Consider the following 22,295-nt stretch of genomic DNA (forward strand, 5'->3'; position numbering starts at 1 on the left):
GATTTCTAGCAAATAAAGTCCTTCATTTATTAGGTTTGTTTTTTATAAATAGTTCGAAAAAACTCATTTTTGGGGTTAGAGAGGAAAAATACAACTGCGACAACAACTTCAACAAGGGTAACTATAGTAACAGAAATGATAGGAATGGTCCCTATGACATTTGTAGGTCCATGAGGCAGAGTGGTGAGTATATCCTACAACGAAAAGATGAAGAATCACCATGACCTATAAAGTGTAAAACGACAGTTGATGGTTGGGGATTTGGTGCTTTTATACAATTCTAGGTTGCTTTAGTTTCCGGGCAAGCTCAAGTCCAAATGGGTTGGTCCTTACTTGGTTACCAAACTATTCCCTCATGGAGCAGTTGAGTTGGAAACTAAGGAGGGTGTGCGGTTCAAGGTGATTGTACAACACATAAAAATCTATTTCGGTCATACTAAATCGGCGAAGGAAGTGATCCAGGCATACGATCTTGATGAAGTCTGAGTAATCAAGTGTCCTCAGTTGTGCCGCGATGTTAACTCAGGCTCATGTTGGGAGGCAATCCAATACTAATAGTTTTTATTTCTAGTAATGGAATCATTTTCCACTAATGGGTTTCAAATTTGCAGGCACATCACCAGGAAATTCTGCAGAAAATCACTCTACAACAGTAACTGACGGACCCATCGACGACCCATAACAAACGCTATGGACCGTCGCATAAATCCGTCGTGCTAGGTACGTCTTTGAGTTTTTATGAAAACTAGGGCACATACGACAGAACCATGGACGAACCATCACACCTACGATGGACCGTCGTCGGGGACTCATCGTGTCATTAATGAAGCGTACCCGACCCGACCCGGCTAGGGTTTTTTAAAAATTCTTAACATTTAAAACACATCCGGCTAGGGTTTTTTTTAAAATTTCATAACATTTAAAAACCCCACCCCTTCATTTCACCCGTTTCCTTCCCTCTTCCTCCCAATTTCCACCCTTCTGAAGTTCAAATTTCCTACTTCTCTTTCAACCGATCATTTTCCCAAATTCCCCAATTCCTAAAAATCCATTCTCTTCTAGTCGGAGTCTGCTGTTGTGGTTCTCTACTTGATCATCAAGTACCTTCCTCGCTTGTTTTTCTCAAATTGTCAGGTATGTGTCTTTGGTTTCTACTCATTTACATTGCATTTTTATTTATCAATTAGTATTAGCCTATTTGTTATTGATTGGTATAGTCTTTAATACATATTGTGTCTGATCTAGGTTGAGAATCGTCAAAATTTCATTGTTAAAACTCTAGAAATAGGTGTTGTAGCATTGCTAGTTTACTAGGTATTTGGGTTAGACACATGTAGGTTAAAACACTAAAAATTCCATTTGGGTCATACGGGATGATTGTGGCATCCCCAGTTCTGTCAGTTAATGACAGAATGAGACCCCAATGATGGACCGTCGTAGCCACGATAGACCGTCATCGGGACCGTCCCAACATCCCAGCAACCCACTCTCCCATTTTCTCCAAGTGTCCACCAACGGACACATGCGACGGACCGTCGTGGGAACGACGGTCCGTCCTGCCCAACCGTTCTAGTTGCCAGAGACCCTATTCCTAAGGGTCTCTCACTTTTTCTAAGTGTCCTCCAACGGATACATGCGACGAACCGTCGTTCCCACTACGGTCCGTCCTGCACAACCGTTGTCTCTCACTTTTTCTAAGTGTCCTCTTATGGATATCTACGACATACCCTCCATGATCCGTCCTGCATAGCCGTCATGACGGTCAGAGACTCCTTTCCTAAGGGTCTCTAACTTTTTTCCAAGTGTCCTCTTACAGACATCTGCCCCGGACCATGACACCCTCAACGGTTCGTCCTGCATAACCGTCATGACGGTCAAAGACCCCTCACCTAAGGGTCTCCATACTTTTTCCAAGTGTTCCACGAAGAACATCGACAACGGACCTTAATCATCACAACGGTCCATCCTGCTTATCTATCATCACTGTCAGAGACTTTCCTTCAGGGGTCTCCACATAAATATAGTTTAAGTCATACGTGACGGACCCTATGACGGTCCGTCGTACTCACGACGAGCCGTCACCTGGTCCGTCGTGTTTCACTGTTACCATAGAAATGTCATTACATCATGAATCTTTTATTTATTTTGTGTTGTTTGCTTGTATTGTTGCTCCTTCTAGTACTAATATTGATTCTTTACAGGTACAATCTATTATGGAACCAAAAAAAGATCGAGTCCACGCACGTGGGCGATCGAAGTCTTTCGCCCTGTCTTCCCGCTAGGTCATTGGCTCTGATGGTGAGCGTGACCTTGAATACGTGCCCCCAGGAACTTCTATCCATCCCGAGCTGCACGTGGAGCCATTGTTACGCCCAAAAAGGTGGCGTCCGGCATAGTCACTGCCTTCTAGTCTGATGAAGAACGCACACTGACCGGCACACCTTCTTGGTTAGCTACTCATGAAGAAGGAGTGCCTGGGTCCTTAGGAGTTTCATGGTCAGAGGAAGCCTCCGGGTCTGCTGAAGTCCTTGCACCCGTCACAGCTGCACAGTCTGCCTTGCCTGATGAGGCTGACACTTCTTAATCCACACCTGACTCACAGACTTGTGCTCACACCCCGGTTGCTTACCAGCCCAACCGGTGGTGTGTCAACGAACAGTATAAAGTTTTTTCACACGAAAAGTTTCTGAATGATAAAGGGGTCATGACACGGACCCTTACATTGGAGAGGCGGATCCTTAAGGGAAGTCTCCAAACTATTCTAGAGATCCACAATCTCTTCACCAAAAAGCGACTGGAGCGGACAGCATGTTCGTTGGGCTTTTATGGTTAAGGGTTGGCCCGAGAGTTCTACGCCTCCTACATGGCTACTCTCAGATCACAGATTGATAAGCGGGCTGCCCCCGCCAAACATCCCCACTAGAGCATGTCCTAGTATGTGGCATTCAGGTTGATATCTCCCTGCCTGCAATCCGTCAGTATCTATACGGCAAGGATGTTGAAGATAATCGGACCCCTCTCATAGCCGAGTTTGACTACCGGTAGAAAATTGTCAAGGATGGCCAATTCTTGCGTAAGCCATCGCTGAGAGAGACCACAAATAGATGTATGGCCCTGCACATGTGTGTTGATGGAGAGGGTGCTTACTAGGTGACCAAGCTGAAGGGAGACATCAAAAAGGCTAACCTGACCTTCACGATGAAGTTCTTATGGTTAATTTTCCTCCACTGCCATTCCTCTACAACCGCTGATAATATAGTCACATGGGATCGTGCAGTACTGATGGCGGAGATAATAACCGGGTTTGAGGTGGACTTTGCTTGGCTTCTAAAGGCGGTCATGCACGAGAGGGCTTTTAAGGTCACAACTACTTACCCTTTCCTGTGCATGATATTTTTTATGCAGGTCCACAGGTGTGCCTACCTAGCACATTGATCTGCTCAAGACCCCGCTAGGAACTGTTGATATCGGCCTCATCAGGGATGAGGCCAATGAGTTGGCTCCACGCAGAGGGCCCCATACAAAGCTGCCTCCACTTGGTGATAAGTAATGATTAGGTTCTCTAGTTCATCAACCTTCTTCAAGGAAGTATAAGTGTGAGGGAATATGCTCTAAATGTTATATTTTTTGTTTTCGTTGAATGAAAGTGAAGAAAGAACATGTTTAAGTATAAATAAATTTACAAGAAAAAAAGTAAAGGGACATAAATCTTTTCTTTTGGGGTAAAAGGGTCTATTTAAATAGTTTGACTTAGCATATAGTAAAAACAATGATGAAAATGCTTGGTATTTAGTCAACAATTTGTTGACGAATATCAATCAAATAAAATAAAAAAAGTCCTTGACATGGTTCCCAATTGTTAAGTAGGTTTTATCACACAATAATAGAAAATGAGTGATTTATCTTGTTAAACCTTACATTGTTTTTTTAATATTTAACTAATTTAGGATTAAAAAAATTAATTATTTTAAAATAATATTTCAAATAAAACATCTTTTGGTATAAATGGATGTAGGTGTTAATCAAATTGAAAAATCACAAAGGAATTATAAAGATATCATTAAGAATTGGAACTCTTAAAAGGGTCAACATTACTTTTTGTGATCATAGATAAACTATATTATAAACAAAATGTTGTTAAAGGTGGATCATTAAGAATTTCTTTCAACCGATATGAATTTTTGAAGTAAATAAATTGATTATCTGTCTTAAACATGATAGCATTTTAAGAAAAATAATATACATTATCGATAAATAAATAGATAAATTATATTAAAAAACAATTTTTTGACTTTACTACGCAAAACCCCAGTATCAATTCCATCATTTTCAACTAACGACAATATCCAACTTGCAGTATCGTCGGCTTCCTCCATTGTCCATATCCTAATATAATAAAATAATTAAGAAAGTCAATCATAAAGTTGATAAAAAAAATGAAAAAGTGTCTATTTTTTAAATTGAATGTTATTCGAGCGGTAGGAGCAGTTAAAATGACTTTGTATGGTATATAAACATATAAAAGCATTTAAAAGGAGGGGGAAATGAAAAAATTACTTTTGTTGGTTATATAGACATACTCAAGTGAAAGTAAAGTTCTTTCTTGTTGCTATTAAAGTTGTCAAAAGAAAGAGCTTTTGATATTTTTTGTGTGGCGGGTGAAAAGTGGAAGTCTTTATTTATAGTGAAATAAGTCAAGATTTTTACATGAACTATGTTGACCATACATTAAAAAGGACAAATTAAATATGAAAAGAGTATAGGGCTTCCGTCATGTGGAAACAAATATTGGAATTTCGAGAATTGGAGGAGAAAGCTATGAAAAAGAGAAAAATAAAAACTTAGTAAAGGAGTAGTAATTGCAAGGTATGAAATAGCCATGATGAGGTTAATATAAAATATAGTAAGGGTGTTATTTCTGCAATCCAAGAGGAGGAGGTGTTGGTGGGGTGGATGGGTAGTTGGGTTGGTAGGTTCAAGAAAGAGTAAAAAGAGTGTGTATGTTTATGTGAGTAGGTATCACACAAATTTAGGATTTGAAGCTTAAGTAAAAACAAATTCAGAATTCAGGTCAACTTTTAATAATGCTCAATTCAAAATTAACAATTTTTACATATTAAATAAATGAGTTAAGAAGCATAAAGAATTTATACTAAACTTATTAGATTCTGTCAAACACAATATTTGAATTCATTATGTGAAAATTATGGCTAAGAAAGTTGTCGAAGATGAATTTTTTAAATTGGAGTACTCGAATTATTGATAAAAATATTTTTATCATTAAAAAGTTAAAAATTAATAATTTTGATTTATTAATTAACTAGCGATGATCTCTTAAAGAGTTTTTTGTAAATTACGTATATTTAGTGTTAGAATAACGAAATATCTCATAGTTTTATTTTTCTTTGGTGTACCTATTTACTGCTTGATCAATTTTCATGAATTGTGAAAACAAGAATATACTTATATATGGCTGTTGTAAAGGTAAATAATGTCTAATTTTTAATTTTTTAATGATGATGGTTATTTATTTTCATTCAAAGTTATGTGATCAATTTTATGATGTGAAACAACTTAAACAATTATGTGAAACTCAATATTTTATAATTGGTGCATTTTGTTAGTGTATAACACATAGATAAAAAATATTTGTATACGTCAGTATGATGAGCGTAAACTTATTACCTTCAAATTACTAAAGGTAATATATTTGTTTTGAAGGTGGTATACCTCTTCTTTTAGTCTTGCAATATTCATTGCTTAACTGTCGTTCACCGAAAGTCAAATCACCAATGTTAATACCATGGCCACCACAAGTAGGGCAAGATATATTTCCCAAAGATTCTTTGTACCTCAACAATTCTAACTTAATTTTCTCATTTTCAACTTAAATATGTGAGTTCTCATGCCTCTTCAAATCATTTTGGCAGTAAACAACAAAAAAGTTTTAACCTAAAAAGTAAACATAGGGGCTGAGCTAGGGTATCTAATAAGGGACTACTTACTTTAAGATGGTGTCATGGTCGAGTGGTAGATTTAGTGGATAACCAGCTCACACTGATGGCTGGAAGTTGCAATAAATATTTTTGTAGATGTAGATATAATGTTTTTTTTTTGATTTAGAGACTACATTAAAATATTGGATACACAAAAACATGCACATTTAATATTAAACCACTTAATAGTGGCATTTTTGAAGCTATTGATAATGATATGGATATTGTAGAGTTAAATTGTTCTTCTAAAGCACTAGATTGTTGAAGCATTTCATTACGCTATTCACATTCTATTAGAAAATGTTATTAATAGGATATCCTATAAGGCCCGAAGAGAGGTCCACGAAGTTGTATCCCTACTCATCAGGTATGTGCGATGATTTAGTCTTCAAACGCTGTTAGGACAGAGAAATTTGGACGCTAGAACGAATATCCTACCTTGAATACATAATCAATTACTACACGAACTGGCTAGTAATGGGATATGGAAAAACTGGGTTCAATATTACTAATGTAATCAACAAGTTGGGGTTGGTGAATATCCTTTTACTAGAAATGGGCCATTGATAGTAGATCTCATTTAACGATAACTCCTCCTACTCAACTACTACTAGTACATCTCCTTCTACCCAAACTTCTCTCACTACATTTGTTGCTACTAGATCTGTAGTGACCAGGGAGCACCTCCCAGAAGTTACACGACATATTCGACTCTCGTAGGTCTTATATAAGACCTTATACATCATTCAACACACACACACTCATATATATATAGATATATATATATATATATAGATATATACATGCATACATACATGCATACATACATACATATATATATATATATATACATACATACATACATACATACATACATACATATATATATATATATATATGTAGTGCGAAATTATAACTTTTCATAAGGTGGGTTCTAAACTTTATAGAATATAAGAAAGAACTAAGTCTCGTCATAGCCATCTTAGGCACATATAAATCATAGGGTAACAACCCTTACATCAATTAAAAGGAAACACAAAGTCTATTGTAATGTCTTTTGAAAATGAAACTAAACATAACTATGTCTTAGAATCATACGAGGACATACCAAGTATGCTTGAGAGAACGTTATTCCCAAGCTTTGCTTATTAGAGACTCCTCACTTGCCACCTACACTTGTATAAATAGAACAACATATGGAAATAGAATATTAAATGCCCTAAATATTGTGCGCAGGCAAGAAACTCATGCTAAAATGAACATTTTCTTTATAACATGCTTTTTATGCCTTTTTGATGTAAATATCATAAAACAAATATAAGAACCATTTTCAAGACAACATACCAAATAAGAAATAATCAAGTAGTTTATAAGAGACAACCATAACTATTTAGAATACACATAAGAATTTAGACTCTCAACAAAAGGTTATCGTAAGACTCACTTAAGTAAGACAAGAAGAGACCGCACATACACCCTCTTCAAGAACACTAAGTAAACCTTAAGACTACCCAAGTATGAGTATTCTTGAGATAACAATGATAAATAGTTCCATATTTATCAAGTAACCCCTTTTCATTATTTATACTTTACACCTAAAGTTACTGTAAGATTCACCTAAGTAAGACATGAAGAGATTGCCCATACGCGCTCTTCAAGCCTACCTAAGCAATCCTAAAAGCTACCATAGGTAAGGAACTTTCTATTCATAATACATTATCCATGTAAACAATATTCATAACACATTTAAGAGGCATCAAAAAATTATAGGAGTTCACATAATTGTCTTGGTGAACCTAGAGAACTCACCTAGCATCTTCAAAGTCTACTCTTGCAATGTATAGATAGTGTCCCATTCCACTACCTACACGTTGAAGAGCTTTACAATAACTATAGTGTACATAACATATGATGAGATTAGGCATTAACTTACATAGACAATGTCAATGGAATCTGATTTCATCAGTACCCCGCGCCGTAAAAGGTGTTCCACTTGCAAAAGATTTAACTAATACTCATCCCATGTTGGCACATGGTTAAGGGATATCAAGGGCTTATTTGTAATCTTGTCTCATTCTTAAGTAGAGCTACTCCACAAACATATCCTCTTGGTTATTTTCCTTTATTCTCATAGAGTAATCATTCCTTAGGTGTATTAGAGAAGGTACCATTACTAAGTTCTACCAAGTCATAATACTCTTTCCATAGATAGCTCCTGCTTAACCTTATTTTCATAGTCAAGATTCCATACAAGTCCTTCATAGAAGGGAACCTCCTTTTAGGTCTACCGATCGTAGACTTCATTCTATTATTCATTCATACACGTACATGACACGGGTTCCTAAGTCTACCTAGTCAAGAGATCACCTTTACATAACTTTCATGCTTCAAGTAGAGATTCCTAAGTCTACCAATCAAGACACATAATCGTTATATCACGTATTCAATAACATTCAGGTACCATGTATGGACAAATAAGTTGTATAAATGTAAGGGTACACCCTAGAAGTTACACGGCGTACTTGACCTCTCAGAGGTCTTGTACAAGCCTCTAATCTATCATTCATTGCATAGGCATGAAAAGTAGTGAAATAATTAAAACTTTTTAGAACATAACTAAAAGGAAGCTCTTTTATAAAAACTAAGCAACAAGTATCATCACAAACCAACCTAGACACGTCTTAACATCATAGGGTTGCAACCCTTTACATTTAAAGAAAGCATACTATGTTTCACCCAAATCTTTAAAGAAAGAAAGTAAAAGAAATATGGTCTATGTCATCGAACATATGAGGACATACCAATCTTGAGAGATTCAACTTCACAAGCTTTTCCTGCTAAGAACCTTCACTTGCCTTCCACACCTGTATGTATAGAAATATAGAACTGGATGGAGTTGTTATAAACATTGTACTAAGTGTGGCATTATTTAAAAACATGCTAAATGAGGACATTTTAGTTGAAATAAACCCTTCATGCTATTTTGATAAACCCTTCTTGAATCGAGAGTACAAGACATCATATAAGTCATCAATTAGGATACTTGCTAAAACTTCCATAAACCTCTACATTTAATCATATTCATAAGAAATCCATTTATCATATAGACTTTCTTATCCAAATTTATCCTAAGATTCACCTAGGTTATACATGAAGAGACTGCCCATACAACCTTTTCAGTACACGCCAAAGTGATCCTCCAGACTACCAACGATAATCATATATCACTTCAACTCAACCAATCAACATTCCTTATTAAAGACACTAGAGTAAAAATACATGCATTTTAGAACTTCTCATAAGGACAATCCTGTATGACAACCCCCAAGTTAAACTAGAGTAATGTGAAAGTAGCATCCCATACTACCACTTGCACTTAGTTCTTTTTAGGAATAACCCTAGACTAGGCACATTACACTTATCATTTACATAGATTTTTATGACATCAACATACTTCATTAACATTAAATATAAAGTCAACTTAATTCATTAACATCATATAGTAACCCATTCATACATTTTCATACAAGGACACACCAAGACACCCTCCAAACGTCTACTTGTGAAATGGATAAATAGCGTCCAATTCCACCACCTACCCTAAGTAGTACACCTTTAGGAAGATTTGTTACATTTACATTCATTTGTGGGGGCTAGCATTAACCGACACAGACTATGAGAGCTAGACATGGAATCTCTATATTAACCCATAGCGGATGAGGGATCCCTACTTGCCTAATGTAAGGTCATACATTAAGCCTTTATATGGATCTTTAGTATCAACACCTATGCGGGTGCATACTTAAGGGATAAGAGATTGCTTCTAAGTAACTAACAAAGAGAACTCATCTCAAGAGGTACATTGGATACAACATCTCTACTCACGAAGTGTATCCTCCTTTTTTCAAATCCTCTTGGTGCTAAGCATAACTCCCCCATGATGTCTTAAACATTAATTGACTATTGTATAAGGGGTAGCATATCTCAACTAGTGAAGGGTACATATCCCTAGAGGTTACGTTTGAATACCTCATCTCAACTCACAGAGGGTACCTAACCTCCAACCTATCTTTGGAAAGCTGTTGGGAATAGTAAGGTTGCTACTAAAAACTTCATGTCAACTAACAAAGAGTGTTATCCCCCAAAATCCTCCTTTTCATTACAAGAGTTCTTTAGGAATAGTAGAGATGGTCTATACACATCATCTCTACTCACGAAGAGTGTCTACCCTACAATCCCCCATTTTTATTTATAACTTCACTAATTCATTCATATGTCTGTGAGTGTATGTGAGAACACCTCTCACATAACCACCATTATTTATAACATTGACTTGTAAACATGATCATACTACCTTCATCATTATACACACACTATCATGATTCACATTCACATTATACTTCTTTTGGACATAGTATCTTCAAGACACATTCTCAACTTCATATTAAACCTCATGAATATACATCATAACATCTCTTTACTTCACATGCAATGCCTTCAAGGACATAATAACAATTCACATATATATTCATATACTTCATGTAAACGTTGGCACCATAAGTGGATCATACCACTCAAGATCAATTCAACAAGAACTAGACAATATAGATGAACTTACCCTTCATCCAATCTTTGACCAGCTTTTCCCTTTTCTCCAATATTTCATCATGATAAAGAATAAATGGAAGTACATATTAACAATATAACATAAGAACAACACTATTATAACATTATCTTATCATATTCATCACACTCAATTCATAAGTCAAAATTTGAGAATTGGCACGATTAAGGGTAAATTGAGTTTTTGATAATAAAGACATCACATTATACTGTAAACATCATAATCCATACATTAAAACCTTTTCAAGAGAAGACCCGTGCTTAGAATTTAAAATAGAAGATATTAGGATTTTAAACCCTTTGGATGGCTCCTTGAAAAAGAGAAGAATCAAGGATGAACTACTATACCTTAGTTGAAGAAAATACCACGAAATTTGGGTTGAAATTTGAAAAATGTCGACCTTCTTCATTGGACCTTCAAAACTTCATAAATGGAGGTTTTTGGAGGAAAAGGGTTTTAGGGAGACTTTGTTTTTAACTTGACAGTTTTGATTTTATTGGTGAATTACGTTTAACGTTACTTAAAAACCGTCCTTAAATAATCCCCAAAGTACACAAAATACCTATACACTAATTGGACTCTTTAACCAAGTCTAATTTTACTTTAAGACAACTTGACCAAATAAGGACTTGGCTGCGCGTCACGGGAACCCCTCCACATCTTGGTTCTGGAATTAATTTTGAGATAGAATGGTATATGTTGACCCCGTGTCGCAGGGAAAAATTATCTCTTAAAGTGACATCTGCGCGACGTTCAGGCAGTGTAACAAACAGGCTATTTTTGGCAGCCTTCATGACACACCTTGGACCCTTTTGTTGGTCCTTGGAGAGTCGTTCCCAGACATTTTAACGCTAGGTATGTCCCTATATGTACTAGGGTAATCTACACAGATTTTAGAAACCAAAAAAAAAAACTCAAAACATGCTCAACAAAACAAATATACACTAGCAAACACTACTCTAGTTTCCAAACGTCTTGGTCGTTCTTTTACATTCGACTTTAAAACACAGTAAACTGACTTCTAACACAATTATTAATAATTTTAACACCTTATTAACCCATAAAACTCATGATAGGATCTAGGTTGTCCTATTTTATTTTTAGGGTCGTTACATAAGTCTACCTAAAGAGATACCATATCTATATATATATATATAGACTCATCATAGTCTATCATATTCACATGTAAACATTTAGAGGAAATCATACATTTGTCTCACATATACATATATACCATATCATCCGTCACATTGTTAATCTATACAAGCTATAACATGATAGAACCATAATTCACATAGTAATACCGATAAGGCCATGTTCATTACATATATAACACATAAAACCGCTACAATAAGTGAACCATACAAATCAATATAATTCAATATCAATTATATATTAATTAGAGGAATTATGTGAACTCACCACCTTCCAATTACAATCATTACCATTCCTTAGCCTTTTCAACCAATTCAGTTGAAAAAAACTCTTACCAATAGTAGTGTATACAATACTAAGCCAACAACCAATCCATATCATTGATATAACAATATTCAATATTGACATTATCATTATAATCCAGGTTATAAACAATTCTATCATTATTTATACATATTCAATAGCCCAATACAATCTACACATTAATTCAACAAGATTAAATTATGATCAATTAACCTTTTTTACAGCCAAATCTAGGAATTCAAGGAATACATGGGTTCATGGAAGTTTTGATCATAAAACCACCAATTAACATAAATTATTTCATAAAAAACTTTTTTCAAACCTTTTAATGCAATAACTCATGCTTAGAATTAAAAATAGGAATTTCTATGTTTTGAATATCTTTGAAAAGCCTTTGGAATTGTCTCCTTGAATGTGAGAAGAGTCAAAGATTAAATCCCCATACCTTATTTGTAGAATTTCGACGAAAGTTTTGAATAAATTTGAAGAACGTTGAAATCTAGCTTCAACCTTGCTTCAAGATTCGATGGAGTCTAAAGAGAGCTTCTTTTGATCTTAGGGCTTTTGTTTTTGTATAATTAGGTCTAAGTCTAGATTTTAGAGTCCTAAGTAAATTATTATACCATAAAAGACCCAATATAACCTTCCATGAATTAATTAATGCCCTAGGTGAATCTCCCAAAGTGCTCTTGCCTTGGTCGAAACACCTGCAAAAAATTGCATCTGTTAATAAAAGGTTCTAGTCGACGAGGTGTTGATCAACCAATGGACCATCCTTCTGGTCCATGATATTGATTAGAGACTTTAAATTTGGGGGTTTATCTCCTGCAAACAAGTGTGGATCAACGCCAATTTACTACGGAGCGTACACTAATCAACGGGGTGTCATTTGATGCTAGTTGTTCGGGACAGCCTTTGGCCGTTTCATGCCAAGGTTTGGGTCCTCCTCAAGGACTCATAGCATGGTCTTTGGGGATTTTTACATGGAAGTTTTAACGATAAACGTGTTCATATAGGTGTTAGAACCCTCTCTTATCAATTTTAACTCTAAACAACACATAAAACATGTAATGGCACAGTAGAAACATACTACCACACCTAAAGGCTAACTTTTTGACTTCTTGGTAGTTCCTGGATGTTTGACTTCAAAACTCCTCAAACTGACTTCTAATACATATAATTATCATTTTAAGACCTTATTAACTCATAAAAAACATGATAGACTCTATTTGTAACTACTCTATTTTACAAATTGTAATTAAATCTTCTACCGTAATTCTTGTCAGTTCAGCTGATCCCGCGAATGAAGATGTTAATGATACAAATTAGGTCTTGTTGAATTTGATTCATATAAGGAGAGGGTTCTTATTACCCAACTTAAGATAGTTGTAACACCTCACATTTAGGAAAGGCTAGGCAAGAGTCTAATGGGCTGGTCAAGACCTAAACTAGATGGCAGGACCCTCCACAGAGCCCTAGAGAGGTTGTGAAGGGGACCACAACCCATTATGGTGCTCGTGACAAGACTGAAAATTCTACCTCAAGAAGGTTCCCTCTTAGGGATGCTTAGATGGTTTTTTAAGAAGGGATATGGGTCATTAGGGTGATCGTGGAGGGATTCATGTTTTTAGGGATTCTCCCCTGGCTTTTGATCAAGGGACACACATATAAAAATTGCCCGTGAAGCCCACACGGACCATGAATTTGTATGTTAAGGGTCTTAATTATACATAGAATTCATGTTAACTTTCAAATGGTCATATCGTTTAGAACAAATAGAAGGGTAGAAATTCTACATGACCAGTTTAAAGGGATGTGGTGATGTTGACAACTTGTTTTGAGTTTCCAGTGACCCCTTCGGAATTTTTAAGGCAGGGGTTGTAGGGTCTTTACTTAATTATATCAACAGAATCCTATGTTATTATTACTTATACCCAAAGCCATGTACAATGATTTTAAACCGCCGAATCATCAAAAGTCAATTCATTACCTTAAATTCTCAAAAGATGATCAATCTTCTCCTCTTAAATATTTCCCTTTGTAGAAGTATAGGGTTTCAAGTTCAAGCATCCTATTCATGCATTTCTTTAAGATTTTGGCATCAAGGTACGATAGTATTCACCTATGGAGTACTTTTCTTCATCGGATACCTAGATTCTCCAATTTTGTAAAACTCGAATATCCAATTGAAGTTCGGGTTCTTCTTTCAGGTCATGGTTCCCTTTCAATATTGATTCAATTTATTATTTAATGACTTTTTATGCCTGAATTGAAGTAATTGCATGTTTTAAAGATGATATCGAATAATCCCATGCATATCCTATGTTTTCTAAGCTATTGGGATATATCAACTCTTACCAAAATAGGATTTCCTTTTCGTGCCATGTGGGTTTTGAACTATGAAATACATATTTAAAAAAAATATATGTGTTCTCTCTATAAAACTGATGCAAATAAATTTGAAGATGCTTTGAGTTTAAAAGTATAATTGTAACGACCTGTTTAGTTATTTTTGAACTGTAGAGTTCATTCTGGTAATAACTGTCTGGGTCGACGGATCCCACGACGGACCTTAATGGGCACGACGGGCCGTCTAGGGGGTCTCGTTCCAAAACACTTAGATTCTAAAAAATTTGGGTACTGAGAACAACTCTCTGAACTTCGCGACGACATGACAGGACGGACCGTCGTGGGCACGACGGACCGTCACAGGACCTTTAGTGAAATTCAGTCTCTGAACTTTGTGACGGAAGTAGCAGGACGGACCGTCGCAGGCACGACGGGCCGTCAGAGGCTGCGTAACCCTAACTTGTTCGGATTTCTGTTAAAAGTTTTAAGGGGCGTTTTGGACTATTCCTGCTTATAATTATAAAGTTAGTGGTTTAATGTTAATAATTCAATTACTTGGGGGTTAAAGGAGACAACCTTGGAATAAATAGTGGGTTACTTTTACCATCTTTTATACTTTATTATATGGTAATTAGGGTAAAAGAAAAAGAGTTTGAATAAGGAAAAATAGAAAGAACAGAAGAGGGAGAACGAACGATCGAGAGAGGGAGAAACGAAGAGGAAAGCAAAGCATTGGAGAAGTAGATTTCTTGATCATGATTCTTTGGTGGAGGAAAGTTATGTTTTTATGTTATTTCATATTAAACTCTTAATAGCGAATGATATGTGTTGGGTTACTTTGTAAAGTCTTCTATATGCTTAATTATGTGCTTGCATGATGTGATTATATAATTGTGATAAAATAAGCATGATGAGGCTGTTGAATCTTAAACCTTAAAACCTCTTTGTTAATGATGATGCCTTTGTATAAAAGAAGGCTTGATGAACTAAAAGAATGAGGTTAATGGATCGGGTGTCACGTTCCGACACCAGGATAGTATTAATGGATCGGGTGTCACATTCCGACACCAGGATAGTATTAATGGATCGGGTGTCACGTTCCGACACCAGGATAGTATTAGTGGATCGGGTGTCACGTTCCGACACAAGGATAATATTAATGCATCGGGTGTCATGTTCCAACACCAGGATAGTATTAATGGATCGGGTGTCACGTTCCGACACTAGGATAGTATTAGTGGATGGGGTGTCATGTTCCGACACCAGGATAGTATGTGGAGGATCAGAGTGTCACGTTCCGACACCAGGATAGTAAAAAGAATGAATCTTGAATTACGTTAATATACTCAATTTAATGAACCTGATTTCCAAATGAGTATGGTGTGGAGGCTTGAGACCTCAAAGATGTGCTTGGGTTGTGCCCAATGGTTATGGTACTTGTTGTTGTCACCTGTTAAGTGTTATGGTTGATTTTATATTATTATTTGATATATATTACTCTCTATTCTGAGTTGGCCGATGATACCTACTCAGTAGTTGTGCCTTGTACTGACCCCTACTTGTATGTTTCTTTCTTTGTTATTTGTGGAGTGCAGCAAACGTGCCATCGACTTTGACTCAACCACAACTCTAGCAAGACTTCAGCATAATCAGATTTCAGGGTGAGCTATTGTTCCTAGCTTGGACTGGATTCTTTCATTCATGTCTTGATGTCCTTGAAGTTTGGACATGGACCATCTGTTTACTTATTTTAGCTTCTTAGATACTCTTAGATTTAGTAAATTGAGGATAGATGTTCTTGTGGTGATGACTTCCAAATTTTGGGGATAGTAATTGATAAATTTTAGAAGTTATTACTTGATTTCGTTAATGAGTTTTAAGTCTTCTGCATTATATTCTGTTTATTATGTCTTGAAATGTTGGGGTTTAGATTGGTTGGTTCGCTCACATAGTAGGATAAGTGTGGGTGTCACTCGCGGCCCGTTTTGGGTCGTGACAAACTTGGTATCAGAGCATTAGGTTCGTTGGTCTCATCACACTAGAACGAGTCTAGTAGAGTCTTGAAGAATGGTAGGGGGACACCTTTACTTTTCTTTGAGTGGCTATAAGACTTTAGGAAAATTCCATTCTTTCTTTCTTTCGTGCTATTACTTGGATCCAATTGGTATCTAGGTGATACAAATTGGTATCTGACCATCTTCACTCTATTTCGCAGATGGTTAGAACTAGAGCAACAACTGCACCAACACAAACACCGGCAAGACAAGATACGTCTGAGCCAACCACTGGGGCTTTAGCTCGAAGAGGAGCAGTGGCAAGAGGCAGTGGTAGAGGTCGCGGGAGGACGTCCTCTAGAGGAAGAGGACAAGCACCTGGCCCATCTAGTACTAGGGCGATGACTCCTCCACCGACTGAGGAAGTAGTAAGAGAGGGTGAGGAAGGGGAGAATGAGCAAGTACAGAATGAAGAATTACCACCCCAACCTACCCCAGAGATGATTAATCAGGTTCTTGCTTATCTTAGCGGGTTATCTGATCAAGGCCAGACACCTCCAGTGTTTTCTGCACCAGCACCTCAGGTTCCGGGAGTACAACATGCAGTTGTTGTGGCTCCCCACATGGATGCCTCATTGGAAATAGGCACGTTTCCTCGGTTGACTACAGGGCCTATAATGATAAGTGATCAGCACGAACTTTTCAGTAAGTTCTTGAAATTGAAACCTCCAGTCTTCAAGGGTGCTGAATCTGAGGATTCTTATGATTTTCTGGTTGATTGTCATGATTTGCTACAAAAGATGGTCATAGTGGAACGATTCGGTGTTGAGTTTGTAACCTATCAGTTTTAGGGAAATGCCAAAATGTGGTGGAGATCGTATGTTGAGTGTCAACCAGCCCAAGCCCCACCTATGACTTGGGCATCATTCTCTAGCTTGTTTATGGAGAAGTATATACCCCGGACCTTGAGGGATAGGAGAAGAGATGAGTTCCTGAGCCTAGGGCAAGGCAGGATGTCTGTTACTGCATATGAGGCTAAGTTTCGTGCATTATCTAGGTATGCCACCCAGCTTTGCGTCAGTCCACAAGAGAGGATTCACCTTTTTGTGAAGGGATTGAGGTCAGATTTGTAGATTCCAGCCTTACAAGTATCTACTACAGCGAAATCCTTACAGGAGGTGGTAGATTTTGTGATAGAAGTGGAGGGAGTGAAGTCAGAAGACTTCACCATGGCATCGACATCTAAGAAGTTTCGTAAAGGAGGTGAGATTAATGGTTCTTACTCCAGAGGGAAGGGTTCAGGAGGTAACCCATCCCAACCTATTCAGTCTTCGCTGCAGGCTGTAGCTGGGGGTCCACCACAGACCGGTCAACATTTCTCTGAGTTTGGAGGTTATCCCCAGACTTCGTCATTCTCACAGAGACCTATGCCTGAATCCAGAGAGTGTTATGGATGTGGAGAGACTGGACACATTAAGAGGTATTGTCCAAAACAGAGTTACAGACCCCCAATAGTCAGAGGTAGAGGTGGTCATGGAAGAGGCCGCTATTCTGGAGGACTTGGTGGCCCAGGTAATGGTGGTCACCAAAACGGCCGGGGTGACGGGCAAACTGGAACTTCTGCAGCGCAACATGGTAGGGGCAACGGACAGGCAAGTGATAGGGCCCATTGCTATGCTTTCCCTGGGAGGTCTGAAGCGGAGACATCTGATGCTGTTATCACAGGTAATCTTTTGGTTTGTGATTGCATGGCTTCTGTATTATTTGATCCTAGATCCACATTTTCATATGTATCTTCCTCATTTGCTACTGGTCTTAATTTACATTGTGAATTGCTTGACATGCCTATTTGTGTCTCTACTCCGGTGGGTGAGTCTGTGATAGTTGAAAAGGTGTATGGGTCTTGTCTTGTGACTTTTATGGGGAGCAATACTCATATAGACTTGGTTATATTAGAAATGGTTGATTTTGATGTAATTCTGGGTATGACTTGGATTTCTCCAAACTTTGCAATCTTAGATTGTGATGCCAAAACTGTGACATTGGCCAAGCCTGGGACGGATCCGTTAGTGTGGGAGGGTGACTACAGTCCCACTCCAGTTCGTATCATCTCCTTTCTTCGTGCTAAGAGAATGGTTAGTAAGGGTTGTTTAGCTTTCTTGGCACACCTAAGGGATGATACTACCCCAGTACCTTCAATTGAGTCGGTTTTGATAGTTTGTGAGTTTCTGGATGTGTTTCCTGCAGACCTTCCTGGTATGCCACCGGATAGAGATATTGATTTCTATATTGATCTGGAGCTGGGTACTCACCCCATTTCCATACCCCCTTATAGGATGACTCCCGATTATTTAAGAGAGTTAAAGGCCCAACTTCAAGAGTTGTTAAGTAAAGGCTTTATTAGACCAAGTGCATCCCCGTGGGGTGCTCCTGTTTTGTTCCTAAAGAAGAAGTATGGAAGTGTTCCGATGTGCATAGACTACAGACAACTGAATAAGGTAACCATTAGGAACAGGTATCCTCTTCCTCGCATCGATGATTTGTTCGATCAGTTACAAGGTGCTTTTACCTTCTCAAAAATCGATTTGAGATCTGGTTATCATCAATTGAAAATACGGGCAACAGATGTGCCCAAGACTGCATTTCGGACTAGGTATGGGCATTATGAGTTCTTAGTAATGTCTTTTGGGCTTACGAATGCCCCTGCTGCTTTCATGAGCTTGATGAATGAGATTTTTAAGCCATATGTGGATCTCTTTGTCATTGTAATCTTTGATGATATACTGGTATACTCAAAGAGCAAGAAAGAACATGAGGAGCACTTGAGAATGGTATTGGAAATGTTGAGGGAGAAAAAGCTTTATGCCAAATTCTCTAAGTTTGAGTTTTGGCTAGATTCAGTGTCCTTCTTGGGGCATGTGGTGTCTAAGGATGGAGTGATGGTGGATCCTTCTAAGATCGAAGAAGTGAAGAATTGGGTAAGACCTAATAATGTTACAGAGGTAAGGAGCTTTGTTGGTTTAGCTAGCTACTACCGTCGATTTGTCAAGGGATTTTCTTCTGTTGCTTCCCAACTGACAAACTTGACTAAGCAGAGTGTTCCATTTGTATGGTCGGACGAGTGTGAAGAAAGCTTTCAGAAGCTCAAGACTTTGTTGACTACTGCACCAATTCTTACCCTGCCAGTGGAAGGTAAGAATTTCACTGTTTATTGTGATGCATCCTATTCTAGTTTGGGTGCAGTGCTAATGCAAGAGAAGAATGTAATTGCTTATGCTTCGAGGCAATTAAAGGTGCATGAACGTAATCATCCGACCCATGATTTGGAGTTGGCTGCAGTAGTGTTTGCATTAATGAAATGGAGACATTATCAATATGGGGTTAAATGTGAAGTCTATACGGATCATCGTAGTTTACAGTATGTCTTACTCAGAAAGATTTGAATTTGAGACAGAGGAGATGGATGGAACTACTGAAGGACTATGACATCACTATCTTGTATCATCCGGGAAAAGCTAATGTTGTGGCAGATGCTTTAAGTAGAAAGGCAAGGGAGCATGGGAAGTCTAGCCCACTTGCAGGTTTCTAGACGCCCATTGGCTAGAGAGGTTAAGACTCTGGCTAATGACTTTATGAGGCTAGAAGTAAATGAGAAGGGAGGATTTTTGGCCTGTGTGGAGGCAAGATCTTCCTTTATTGATAAGATTAAAGGAAAGCAGCTTACCGATGAGAAACTGATCCGGATCCGAGATAAGGTGTTGCGAGGAGAGGCTAAAGAAGCAAAAATCGATGAGGAAGGTGTTTTCAAAATTAAGGGAAGGGTATGTGTACCCCGCATCGATGATTTGATTCACACTATTCTTACAGAGGCTCATAGTTCAAGGTATTCTATACATCCTGGTGCAACCAAGATTTATCGTGATCTAATTGTCAGCAGGTAAATTATGAGCACCAGAGGCCTGGAGGGACACTTCAGAGAATGCCCATTCCTGAATGGAAGTGGGAGAGAATTGCAACGGACTTCGTGGTTGGTCTTCCAAAGACAATGGATAAGTATGACTCCATTTGGGTAATTGTTGACAGATTAACTAAGTCTGCTAATTTAATTTTGGTCAAGGTGACTTATAATGCAGAGAAGTTAGCCAAACTTTACATCTCAGAAATTGTTCGATTGCATGGAGTTCCACTTTCCATTATATCAGATTGGGGTACGTAGTTTGCTTCTATGTTTTGGAAAACATTGCATGCTGAATTAGGTACTAGGTTGGATCTTAGTACTGCTTTTCACCCTCTGACTGATGGTCAGTCTGAGCGAACGATTCAGGTTTTGGAGGATATGCTTCGTGCATGTGTGATAGAGTTTGGTGGTCATTGGGATAACTTCTTACCCTTAGCAGAGTTCTCATACAACAATAGCTATCACTCAAGTATTGATATGGCCCCATTTGAGGCACTGTATGGGAGAAGATGTAGGTCTCCCATTGGGTGGTTTGATGCATTTGAGGTTAGACCTTGGGGTACTGACCTTCTGAGGGAATCGCTAGATAAGGTGAAATGCATTCAAGAAAAGCTTTTTGCGGCTCAAAGTAGACAGAAAGAATATGCAGATCGAAAGGTTAGAGACTTGGAGTTTATGGAGGGTGAGAAAGTTTTGCTGAAGGTTTCACCCATGAAAGGGGTGATGCGGTTAGGTAAGCGAGGTAAGCTTAGTCCGAGGTACATTGGTCCATTTGAAGTCCTGAAGCGCGTGGGGGAGGTAGCTTATGAATTAGCCTTGCCCCCGGGACTCTAAGGATTTCACCCGGTATTTCACGTGTCAATGCTGAAAAGATACCATGGGGATGGAAAATACATCATTCGTTGGGATTCAGTTCTTCTTGATGAGAATTTGTCTTATGAGGAGGAGCCTTTTGCAATTTTAGATAGAAAAGTCCGCAAGTTGAGGTCAAGGGAGATTGCATCCATCAAGGTTCAGTGGAAGAATCGGCCAATTGAAGAGTCCACTTGGGAGAAGGAGGCTGATATGCAATTAAGATACCCACACCTGTTTTCAGATTCAGGTACTCCTTTTCGCCCTTGTTTTTCATCTTGTGATCGTTCGAGGACGAATGATGGGTAAATTGGTATCTATTGTAATGACCTGTTTAGTCGTTTTTGAATTGTAGAGTTCATTCTGGTAATAACCGTCTGGGTCGACGGATCCCACGATGTCCCGTCATGGGCACGACGGACCGTCGAGGGGGTGTCGTTCCAAAACACTTAGATTCTAAAAAATTTGGGTACTGAGAAAAATTCTCTGAACTTCGCGACAACATGGCAAGACGGACCGTCGTGGGCACGACGAACCGTCACAGGCCCTTTAGTGAAATTCAGTCTCTAAATTTTGTGACGGAAGTAGAAGGACGGACCGTCGTAGGCACGACGGGCCGTCACAGGTTGCGCAACCCTAACTGGGTCGGATTTCTGTTAAAAGTTTTAAGGGGCGTTTTGGACTATTCCTGGTTATAACTATAAAGTTAGTGGTTTAATGTTAATAATTCTATTACTTGGGGGTTAAAGGAGACAACCTTGGAATAAATAGTGGGTTACTTTTACCTTCTTTTATACTTAATTATATGGTAATTAGGGTAAAAGAAAATGAGCTTAAATAAGGAAAAATAGAAAGTACAAAAAAGGGAGAACGAACGATCGAGAGAGGGAGAAACGAAGAGGAAAGCAAAGTATTGGAGAAGTAGATTTCTTGATCACGATTCTTCGGTGGAGGTAAGTTATGGTTTTTATGCTATTTCATAGTAAAGTTTTAATAGCGAATGATATGTGTTGGGTAGTACTGTAAAGTCTTCTATATGCTTAATTGTGTGCTTACATGATGTG

The sequence above is a fragment of the Solanum lycopersicum genome, chromosome 12 (genome assembly GCF_036512215.1).
Source record: "Solanum lycopersicum chromosome 12, SLM_r2.1".
In the NCBI taxonomy this organism is placed as follows: domain Eukaryota; kingdom Viridiplantae; phylum Streptophyta; class Magnoliopsida; order Solanales; family Solanaceae; genus Solanum; species Solanum lycopersicum.